Below are 13,128 nucleotides of genomic sequence, written 5' to 3' on the forward strand. Positions count from 1 at the left end.
TTCGAATGATAGATTCGCACATCAATATATTGGAATGCTAATTAGAAGGGAATTTACTGTAGTATTATGTAAATAAAGGACAAAAGTGAATATTAAAAGAATATATATAAACCTAAAGAAGCTGAAATAAAGGAATAAAGACTATCCTTTACAGTAGAGATATATGATCACCGCGGTTAATCAAATAATTGTTTTCCAATAAACTTTATATGTCTGTTTCAAAAGTACATGTAAAAGTATATAAAATCCTAATAAAAAAATCACCAATAATACCTATTCAAATGTTAAGGAAGAAACATTGTTAAAAAGAAACTCTAAAGATTCCGCACTGAAGCTGATTTCTGATGAATTTCAATATAACAAAAGTTATAAGTATTTCTATTGGACTCATATTATATATCATAATATATAATAAATTTTTCTTTAGTGTATATTATAGGGAATAAAAATTACTAAAATTTTATTTAGGAAATTTAAACTTTTAGAGGTAGCTTAAAAATACAAATAATGGGGTACATACAGCTGCAGCATTAGACGTTTTGAGCAAAAGTCATATATTTAAAATTATATTTTGATAAAGACGTTCCATTTATTAGGTGTACAACTTTGCTTCCGCCGTTTTCCTATAGATGGCTTTAGAGGAAAGTGGTAGTCGAAATAAATAGATCATAAACGTCATACAATAAACTTGAGCATCTGTCAACATAACCCCATAGAAACATTAGTCGATTTGTGTCTGCATCATAAAGTTATTCTCGATTGAAAATGTCAGTTTACGAGCCAAATTCTCGTCATTTGCAGGAGGTTTTAATTTTTTGCTTCAATATGAAGAAATCTGTGGCTGAGGCTCATCGAATGTTCTCAAATACTTATGGTGAGGCCGCTATTAGTGAAAGAACGTGTCGTGAATGATTTCAACGCTTCAAGAACAGTGATTTTGACGTCCAAGGTCATGCTCTGTATTTGGTGAGATTAACTCGGCGTAATGTATTATGAACTGTTAAAACTGACTGAAACAATCACAGGCGATCGGTATCGAACGCAATTGATGCGTTTGAGCCGAGCATTGAAAGACAAACGGCTGCAATACAACGAGAGACACGATAAAGTGATTTTGCACCATGACAATACTCGATGTTGCGAAAGTGGTTAAAACATACTTGGAAACGTTGAAATGGGAAGTCCTATCCCACCCGCCGTATTCTCCAGACGTTGCTCCCTCTGACTATCACTTGTTTCGATCAATGGCACACAGCCTGGGTGACCAGCACTTCCGGTCTTATGAAGAAGTAAAAAATTGGATCGATTCGTGGATAGCCTCAAAAGATGACCAGTTTTTTCGACGCGGGATTCTACCCGAAAGATGGGAGAAAGTAGTGGCCAGCGATGGACAATACTTTGAATCATAAATGTATAACCAGTTTTTTACAATAAAGCCTCGAATTTCGAAAAAAAAAACGGCGGAAGCGAAGTTGTACACCTAATAAATTCGTCATCTTCAATTCTGGATTTACAATTCTGATAACTAATTCATAAGCGAATGTAAAATTGTTTCAATTCTTAACTAGCGTTTATTATCAATATTTTTTAATTTATGTAACATCACAAACACTACAACCCCTCATTGGAAAAATCTGAATCACACATAACTAACTCAACAGACTTCATACAAAAGATCCATAGACCTGTTTCTAAGTTTCGATGTAGAATCTCTTTTCACACAAGTCCCAATAAAAGACATATTAAACATAATACCAGGTGTACAAGTATGAAATGACGATTTGAGAAACAGATGGCGCACCAATGCAGTGTGAAGTACAAAGATTTAACATTATACGCCATTTTATTGTACCATCAACAAGTGTCAAACGCGCAAAGTGATTTGATTGAAAAGTGTTTGCATAGTATCGTGTTGCTGTGTTTAATATGACGAAATTATACCAAATAAGGAGCACTCGCGGACAGCATTAATTTTTTGTTTTCATTTGAAGACAACTGCTGCGGAATCATACCGATTATTTGGAGAAGCTTATGGTGAACATGCTCCATCGCAAAAAATGTGTGAACGATAGTTTCAGCGTTTCAAAATTGGAGATTTCGATGTTGCAGACAAGGAACACGGAAAACTGCCCAAAAAATACGAAGACAAGCATGGAATTGCAAGCATTGCTGGATGAAGATGATTCACAAACATAAAAACAACTCGCAGAGCAATTGAGCGTTAGTCAACAAGCTGTTTCCAATCACCTACGAGAGATGGGAAAGATTCAGAAAGTCGGCAGATCGGTGCCACGGTGAATTGAACGAGAGACAGATAGAGAGACGCAAAAACACATGTGAAATTTTGCTCGAACGATACAGAAGAAAGTCATTCTTGCATCGTATCGTTACTGGGGATGAAAAGTGGATTTTTTTTAGAATTCCAAGCAAAAAATCACGGGTAGACCCAGGCGCACCATTCACATCGACCGCAAGACCGAATCGCTTTGGCAGGAAGACGATGCTCTGTGTTTGGTGGGATCAGAAGGGTCTGTTATGAGCTATTAAAGCCTGGCGAAACGGTTAATACCGAACGCTATCAACAATTGATCGATTTGATTCGTTCGCTGTTTAAAAAACGACCAGAATACCAAAAGAGGCAACACAAGGTCATTTTTCTTCATGACAATGCTCCATCATATACGGCAAAACCAGTTTGGGACATGTTGGAAGCACTCAGCTGGGAAGTTCTATCCTATGCGGCTTATTCACCAGACTTGGTTCCTTCCGATTACCACTTGTTTGCATCGATGGATCACGCATTTGCTGAGCAGCGCTTTGATTCGTACGAAGATGTGAAAAAATGGCTCGATGAATGATTCGCGGCAAAAGGGAAAGATTTTTACTGGCGTGGTATCCACAAATTGCCCGAAAGATGGGAAAAATGTGTAACTAGCAATGGAGCATACTTTGAATAAATCTCTTTTTATCATTCTTCCGAATTTAACGTGTTTTTTTGGGAAAAAAATCATCATTTCATACTTGTACATCTGGTAAAGGCCTCACATGAAGTTCCCTTCGATCTCATCCTAATAGAGCACTGTTTAATAATCACTTACTTCTTCTATAACAACAAATTTTATGAACAAACTTCAGGAGCGGCAATGGGCTCTCCTATTTTTCCTGTAATCAACATCTTCATGGAGCATTTTGAGAAAGAGGCCCTTAGAAAAACACTCAAAAAACCAGAAGTTTGATTTTGTTATGTAGATGACACATTCGTGATATGGAGACACGGCAGAGCCGAACTCGTAAATTCCTTATTTTCCTCAACAATCTACATCCAAATATCCATTTCACTACAGACATAGAAGAAAAACGGAAAAACTTCCCTTCCTAGATGTTCTTGTCTCTAAGAAAGCTAACAGTACCTTAGGCCATCAAATATACAGAAAACCAACACAAATAGATACCTACATATCGAATCACACCACCCAGCACATAAACAGTCTGCAATCAATTCACTTGTACATAGAGTTTTCTCTGACAAAGAACATCTATAGACAGAACTCAATCATTTAAAAATAGCCTTACAGAAAAATGGACACAATAAACAAGATAACGGTGTCTGACACAATCAGACGAAAGGATCTTATCCATTCTCTCATATGTCAAAAGAACAACAGATTGGCAGGATATTAAACAAATACAATATCTTTAAATCACTCAAAAGATAGGACAAATCTTAAGAAATCCTAAAGATCAAAAACCTCCATACAGCTCCGCAGGAGTATACAAAATACCTTGTTCCTACGGGCAAGTATACATCGGAGAAACTGGAACAATGGTCAGAGGAAAGAGATTCACCATCAGAGAGCAGCTCATCGCCGAAAAGAGGCTTATTTTGAAAGATTGGACAAATATATTATTCGGATGCCTTGAAAAAGTTGGAGAATCATTGAATCAAGTGTATCAAGCTGAAGGAAAACTGTTGAGAAATAAAAATGAATCGATCAAAAAAAATGTGTTTTACTGTGTTTTTTTAAAAACTTATTGACTTGCCCTCGTACCGTTTTTCTGACATAATACAATAAAAGAAATTTTTTATGGAAGTGATGAATACAATTAACATACTATCATTTTCGTATGCTTAACTTAAATAACTTCCTTCTATTAAAGAAAGAGAAAAGAGAGAGATTATCTCAAAATATAACATATATAAGATTACTTAAGCCAATTTACCGCAAAATCTTCTGAAATATTTCTCTACAAAGTACTAAAATTTATAAATTTCTAATTGTAAATCAATTCTAAATAATATTATTATTATTAAATAATAATAATTTTTCGTAATACATTAAACAAAATATTTAAGTAAAAAAAGGAAAGAATAAAGAATATATTGTAACAAAAAAAAATCACAACTTTCTGGTAGAAATTTTCATTTAATTCGAATGCTGTTCCAATGCTGCATTATATGACTAATGTATATCATGATTTTTTATGTAACTCAATCATTCTGTGCATCCATGTGGAATAGAAATTTCCCGTCACTTTGTTTAATGAGGTATAAAATTTTATTTAAATTTTTTTACAATATGTGAATACAAGTATATGTGATTAAATTGTAATACAGTACATAAATAATAAATATTATATATTGCAATTGTATAAATCGATGATACAATTAAATAGTTACTTTTGCATTTAATTTAGAATCACGTAATCTAATTTCCTGTGTTAACTAATTATCCCTATGCACACATAAGGGAGATAATAAAGGGAATATAATTTGAATACAGTTAGTACTGTATTTTTATTTCACAGTAAGAATAGTACAGATAATATGTAGTATTTATTACACATGCATTAAATATTGCTATTATATCGATAATATCAATATGTATTTGTTTTGTGCTTAATCGTAACAATGAATAGAGAAGTATAAAAAATACTGGAACAATGCAAGTTTGAAAATCTTTACTTACGGCAGAAAATTTCGATTATCAATTTCGGCAAATTATATATTCTTATTAATAACACTGACGTATCTCGCGTTTTGTTGTTAACTGAATAAAGTAATTCTGACTGAACAAAGTGACAACATTAATTCCAAGTAATAACTAATAAGTATTAATCAAAGATGAAATTATTAAATTTTTGTTTAGTTTATCATGCATCCTATGTTTGTTGTAAATATCGATTTACGTTGAATTCAATTTTCATACGAAAGAAATATATTTTTTCTCAACATAGAAATTTATAATGATTTGTTTCTTATTTTATCTAAATAAATCTTAATTATCTATTAAATCTTAATAAATGTTAGTATTCTCTGCATTATATCAAAGTATAAATAAACACATTACAAAATTAAATAACACATAAATTCTATAAGAAATTTAGCCTATCCATTTATTTATATTCCGTATATGTAAATGATAGCAATCTTTTATTAATTTATTGTTTAATTTATTTTGAGAAACAAAATTGTGTAGAATGAACGATGTTATGTTTGACAGTATTTTTTATCGTAAAATATAATAATATATAGTATAATACGTTTAATAAACACAATTATTTTCAAAAAGAAACACAAGCTATTTAATTTAATTATGAAGAACAAAGATAATATTATAATTAATACACAAATATAAAAAAGTGTCAAAGGAAAACAAGAATATTAATAAAAAAACGAATATTAATAAAAAAATAAGTATACAAGATATCTGGAAAATCGCCCGCAATGCTTCAGGAAGTGATTTTTTTGGGAAGAAGGAGAAAAAGCTATACATAAGTCCGGAAATAAGTCATTTCCGAATTATAACCACTGATTATGTGGAACCACTGATTATATGGAAAACTTTATACGACTTTATAACGAGGGTTTACGTTAAAAAAATTGAAATTGATTTTTCATAATTACAATCCTAATTTATTTTATAATGTATTAACTGCATTTTGAACTATTTTGGCGTTATTCAGGATGCATCAGGTGGAGATATAGTCCGCTTGGTATATCTTTAGTAAAATAAAAAAAATGTTTTAAATAAAACGCTTGAGTAAAGTGCCAAAATAGTCCGAAATGTAGTTATTTATGTTATTATATTTATGTATTAAAACACAATGAAATAAATTACAATTATGAAAAATAAATTTTCTTAACATAAAAGTGGTTATACTCGAAAACGACTTATTACCGAATCGATCTTTATACAGCTTTTTTCTTCCTTTCCGAATCACTTCTTGTAGTATTGCGGGCGATTTCCGGACCAGTATAAAATAAAGAATAACTTTAAATATGCATGTATAAATAAACTGCGTTATTCGAATACTTGAAATGAACCATACGTTCATTCTAATTGATATATTTCTGATTTATCAGTTTGTTTTTGAAGTATGATTAATCACTGAAGACAATTATTCCTCGATAAACATTATTTTTTTAACTTAATGATTCTATTTACCTTTATTGGCTACATTATATTTATATTTTAATTTAATTATTAATATCGTTAAACATAATATTATACTTAATGCGTTTATATTTACATTCTAAATTTTTATTAATTACCGTGTATACATCGCATGTCAATTTTTCGAGAGGAAAGCGTAGCGTCCAATTTACACTCTTTACAATACATACACTATTTAGTCTTTCAAATATGATAATATTATATAAATCATATTTGCAAATTAAATAATTTTTTACAGTGTTCGAATAAGTTGTTAATAAAATTATTAATAAAATACGATTTATGTAAAATATTATAGATTATTTTTATAAAAAAATTATTATTAGGTGTACAACTTTGCTTCCGCCGTTTTCCTATAGATGGCTTTAGCAGTAGTCGAAATAAATAGATCATAGACGTCATACAATAAACTTGGGCATCTGTCAACATAACCCCATAGAAACATTAGTCGATTTGTGTCTGCATCATAAAGTTATTCTCGAATTGAAAATGTCAGTTTACGAGCCAAATTCTCGTTATTTGCGGGAGATTTTAATTTTTTGCTTCAATATGAAGAAATCTGCGGCTGAGGCTCATCGAATGCCCTCAAATACTTATAGTGAGGCCGCTATTAATGAAAGAACGTGTCGTGAGTGATTTCAACGCTTCAAGAACGTGATTTTGACGTCCAAGGTCATGCTCTGTATTTTGTGGGACCAGCTCGGTGTAGTGTATTATGAACTGTTAAAACCGACTGAAACAATCACAGGCGATCGGTATCGAACACAATTGATGCGTTTGAGCCAAGCATTGAAAGACAAACGGCCGCAATACAACGAGAGACACGATAAAATGATTTTGCAGCATGACAATGCTCGACCCCATGTTGCGAAAGTAGTCAAGACATACTTGGAAACGTTGAAATGGGAAGTCCTACCCCACCCGCCGTATTCTCCAGACGTTGCTCCCTCTGACTATCACTTGTTTCGATCAATGGCACACGGCCTGGCTGACCAGCACTTCCGGTCTTATGAAGAAGTAAAAAATTGGATCGATTCGTGGATAGCCTCAAAAGATGATCAGTTGTTTCGACGCGGGATTCGTACGCTACCCAAAAGATGGGAGAAAGTAATGGCCAGCGATGGACAATACTTTGAATCATAAATGTATAACCAGTTTTTTACAGTAAAGCCTCGAATTTCGGAAAAACGGCGGAAGCAAAGTTGTACACCTAATAATTTAATTAATTTGTTTAATTTGTAAAATTTATTTAATTTGTATGATCCTATTATGATAAACACTCATCAGAATTGCATGTTTTATTCTTGATCTTCCAACCAAATATGGATGTTATTTTCATAGTCAAATGGGAATCCACCACCATCAGTAATATTTATTCAACTACATCTGAATCTATAAAAATGGTAAATTTGTAAAATGAGTATCTTAGCACAATTGGTTTTGCCAAAAGCATTTAATCATAATAATAATTTAGAGAAATCGTATTTCAAAAAATGAAATCATTGATTAGATAGAAAAATTGTTCATCTCCCGGCACTACTAAAATGTTTCAATGCATGCCATATCCAGTAATTTTAATACAGCAACATTTTTCCTAGTCATATAATACTAGTAAAATTAATTAAAAAGTTCCTCTATCATCATGTAACTTTTTCTGTATGACTGAAATTTGAAAATTGAAAAAATTTAATAATTTCAATGAAAAAAGTTTTTACTTTTTACATCTCTGGCTTACGAAAAAAAGTTATAATCGTACTTTTGATAAAATGAAAAATTGCACTTTTTCTAAAATCATTTAAAAGGATCAGTTTAAAAAATTCTTTATTTTAAAGATTAGTAAATTTGAATTATTGAAACAGATGCCAAAATATTCTTTGAATAAACTTGACTTGTATCAGCGGTTTTGAATTCTTTTCATATTCAATACGATCTATAACATCTGTAATATCTTATTTTTGCAGATATTTATTATTTATATAACATTCGATAAGTTATTACAAAAATTGCAACACAATAAAAGATTTTCTGTATAATTTTCTGTATAATTTTTTTGTTAAGTTTTATGTAATCAGGAGAAGTTAGATTTATTACAAATTATACAATATGTAAGATTTATTTTTACGTGACATGAACAAAGCGAGTAATTACCAGAATCTGATCTCATTTGTTTTGATGGTATAGTTCCTCAGTCAAAGGACTTTGTGTCGTAATGCTTTTGCCGGATACTGGTACATCCCCCCACCATCACTGCTTTATCTAGACATGTATTCCACAGTCGCAGAACTTTGTGTCTTAATGCTTAATATTTCATTAGATTCTAATGCCTCTGGTACACTCTCACCACTCGAATTGCATTGTTCAGGCTTATATTCCACAATCGAACTTTACGTAGTAGTGCTTCGTATTCCACTAGACCTGGTGTCTCGGTGTCTCTGATACACCCTCACTCGGAATAGTCCAGATCTGTATTCACATATCATTAAAAAGATAGAAACTGTTATGTATTATTATATATTTTCTGTATTATTTAAATACAGAAAAATGTCATGAAATACATAATAATTTAAATTCAAAGTGTATGAGATATCAAATAAAAATTTACATTTGTTGCATTCAGAGTATTGATATTATTAATTCGTTAATATTTATATTTGTAATTTATTTATATTTTACATTTATATCAAATTAATGTGTTTAAAATTATATATTGAAATATAATGCTGTAGAAAAAAAAATCACATAATGTAATATACAAATGTTGACAAATATACTACTAGAATGTTTGATCAGAAATATAAAATATGATACTTAAAGCAATTTAAATTGAACGAAGAAGTTAATTCTTTGCCCTTTTGCAATTTTCGTATTCATGAGAAACTATTTAATTAAGATAAATGAATGACCGTTCATTGGGGATTATTCAGATAATAAACTTATTATCTATTGTATGCTATTGTATGGATGCTAAATGCGCCAGTATTTCGTTACATAGTAACCTCAATCATCGCGATATATTTATCAGCAATCTCTTCTTTGCACTTACATTCATTATTGAATCTATCATCACAAATTCCGTATGCAATATATAAGCAGAAAATATTGATATTTATAATACTTGTTGCTTATATTCTACGTACAGGAAATATGATGATATTATGTAAGAAATTTTTTAAATTTCAGAGTTAAAAAAAGTTTAAATATTTTGTGATTTATCAATTATTAAATAATGTGATACAGTTTACAATTGATTACATTTTTTGTAATATAAATTTTTTGTAATATAAATTATACTTTTATTGAAAATTAATATTTAATTTTTATATCTGTTAATGTTATTTAATATAAGAAAAGTGAACAATTACTCAACAATGTGTACTTTATGAATCTCATATCTCTCCACTTCATGTAATATTCATAATTGCGTTATAGCTTCTCGCCTTTTCTTTCTTCTGCAATTTGATTCATAGATTTTCTAATTGTTTTTTCTTCATACTTTCATTTGCATTGTTATTAAGAAATTTTGAGATAAATATTAAAATTTAAAATGTGACCGTTTATTTGAATAAATCGATTAAGTACAAAATAATACCAATCATGATCAAAATTAAATATTAAATTAATATACATAAAGGAAGGATCCTGTTTGCTTACAAAACGATTGTTTATAGCTTCGCATATATTAGGTGTACAACTTTGCTTCCGCCGTTTTCCTATAGATGGCTTTAGCGGTAAGTGGTAGTCGAAATAAATAGATCATAGACGTCATACAATAAACTTGAGCATCTGTCAACATAACTCCATAGAAACATTAGTCGATTTGTGTCTGCATCATAAAGTTATTCTCGACTGAAAATGTCAGTTTATGAGCCAAATTCTCGTTATTTGCGGGAGGTTTTAATTTTTTGCTTCAATATGAAGAAATCTGCGGCTGAGACTCATCGAATGCTCTCAAATACTTATGGTGAGGCCGCTATTAGTGAAAAAACGTGTTGTGAGTGGTTTCAACGCTTCAAGAACGGTGATTTTGATATCCAAGGTCATGCTCTGTATTTGGTGGGACCAGCTCGGTGTAGTGTATTATGAACTGTTAAAACCGACTGAAACAATCACAGGCGATCGGTATCGAACGCAATTGATGCGTTTGAGCCAAGCATTGAAAGACAAACGGCCACAATACAACGAGAGACACGATAAAGTGATTTTGCAGCATGACAATGCTCGACCCCATGTTGCGAAAGTAGTCAAGACATACTTGGAAACGTTGAAATGGGAAGTCCTACTCCACCCGCCATATTCTCCAGACGTTGCTCCCTCTGACTATCACTTGTTTCGATCAATGGCACACGGCCTGGCTGACCAACACTTCCGGTCTTATGAAGAAGTAAAAAATTGGATCGATTCGTGGATAGCCTCAAAAGATGACCAGTTTTTTCGACGCGGGATTCATACGCTACCCGAAAGATGGGAGAAAGTAGTGGCCAGCGATGGACAACTTTGAATCATAAATGTATAACCAGTTTTTTACAATAAAGCCTCGAATTTCGGACAAAAAACGGTGGAAGCAAAGTTGTATACCTAATACATGTATGTATATGCGAAGCTATAAAATATATTAAATAAAATAATCGTAAAAATAATAAAAAATTACATTTTTTTCAAGAAGTTCTTTACAGGTTTTAAGCTGCTAGCAACATGAAATTACAGTTCTAATTAAATTTGGGAAGATTATTATAATATTTCACATTGATTGAAAGACCGAAAATAATTGGCGCGCAGTTTTCATTTTTGAGATGATTTTATTTAAAGTATTTACATATGCATATGTCTAACTTTGACCGTAATTGGCGCTTCTTCGTTTAGTTGCTCTGTGATTATATTACTATTTGTGTTTATGATAAGATGTATTTTATAGAACAAAATCAAAGTCAGATCAACAACTCTACCTTCGGATTATTATGAAATTATAGAAATAAAACAGGTAAAACGCAATTAACTTTTGCCCGTTTTGATATGTCTAAAAAATATTTGTTTCATATTCATGATTTTGGATCCAGTAGTTGCTCATAATTAACAGTTTGTTGAGTGACAATTGAGTGTCTTCTTCCAAATTTTCTGAATATTCACAACCAGAGCAAGTTGCTAGAATTCCATCCGTTATTTTAGTTTAAAAGTACATTTTTTATGATTGTTTCATTCCATATTTCTTTATATATATATTATTTTTCGATCCATGGTGTATTTCTCAATGGTTTTGCATGCAGTATAATTTATCATTAATTAATTTAGTATCATATTTATATTCTTTTATTTGACATTTTATACAAGAATCTTTTCTTCTAAATTTAAAATTGAATCAGTAGCATATTAAGATCTTCTGAAGCAGCTTTCGTTTCTATAGTTCTTATAGTCTCTTCCATTACAATTTCTTCATCAATATTTTGCTTTTTCACTTCTAAATGTATTTTTTCTTCTTTTTCTAGCTCTCTTTGAATATATGCTTTGTTTAGTATGATATTTCATCGTCTATTTCCGGAGCATAGTGGAGCATGTAGAATCCATAAAATTATTTAATATAGTTGAATAATTTTTGTTTTGTATCACTTACATTTCATGTCAATTATAATTTACTTGTCTACAATTGTAGATTACCAATGACAATAGCATAAATAAATATACCACCTTGATCAAAAAGTTCCCGGAATTATCACCAGGTGATGTTCTGAGTCAGCTGATTTGAGTTCTATTTTTTTGGTTAGGTTGCCACATTTATCATTGACATGAAATGTCAATTTCCACCAAATTTTATCACCATAACTTGACATTTGTAAAAGTTACGCCGTCTTGAGTACATCTACCTCTGCACGTATTTTCGATTTTTTACAGTTTTAAAAATGGAGTTGAATTTGCAACAACGAGTGAATTTTTGACCAAGAAACGAATATCATCCAACAGCCATCGAATTCATCTGATATGGCTCCTTGCGATTTTTTCTGTTCGATCCAGTCAAAAAATTACGGGGAACGCGTTTTAACAGCCGAAAGGAAATAATGGAAAAATCGAAGACGGCTCTGATGGCTATACCGATAATAGAGTTCCAGAAATGTTTCTAGAGCTGGATCAAGCGCTGGCATAAATGCGTTGCAGTCGATGGGGAGTACTTTGAAGGGGCCAATCACTTTTGATGAATAAAACTTGTATTTTGAATTTTCTGAATGAATTCCGGGAACTTTTTGATCAAAGTATGTATTAACAAATATATGTAAATTATATGATTACTATAACGTTCATTATCAAAAAATTAATTTATTATTTATCGCGGAAAGATAAAGCGCTACATTTTTTTATTAAGTGTAATTCAATTTATCTGGGATTCTACCTTATTATCAGTACCATTCTGTACACGTACTAATATCATCTGACACGTGCGCGCAAAAATTATATTTAATTGAGATTTATTTATGTTCGTAAATTGATTGATTTTTAATACTTTAATCCAATTTATAAAAAGTTCACAAAGTGAACAGGTCAGGTGAAAAGGTCACAAAAGTCTTAAATGTTACATAATAAAATGTATTTAACGTATATTCATACGTATGTCAAAATAATGGTTATAGAAATTGTACTGAACACTAATTTCCTTATGTAAGAAAAAAAAAAAATATATATATATATA

Source organism: Atta colombica, unplaced genomic scaffold (assembly GCF_001594045.1).
Source record: "Atta colombica isolate Treedump-2 unplaced genomic scaffold, Acol1.0 scaffold10, whole genome shotgun sequence".
Lineage (NCBI taxonomy): Eukaryota > Metazoa > Arthropoda > Insecta > Hymenoptera > Formicidae > Atta > Atta colombica.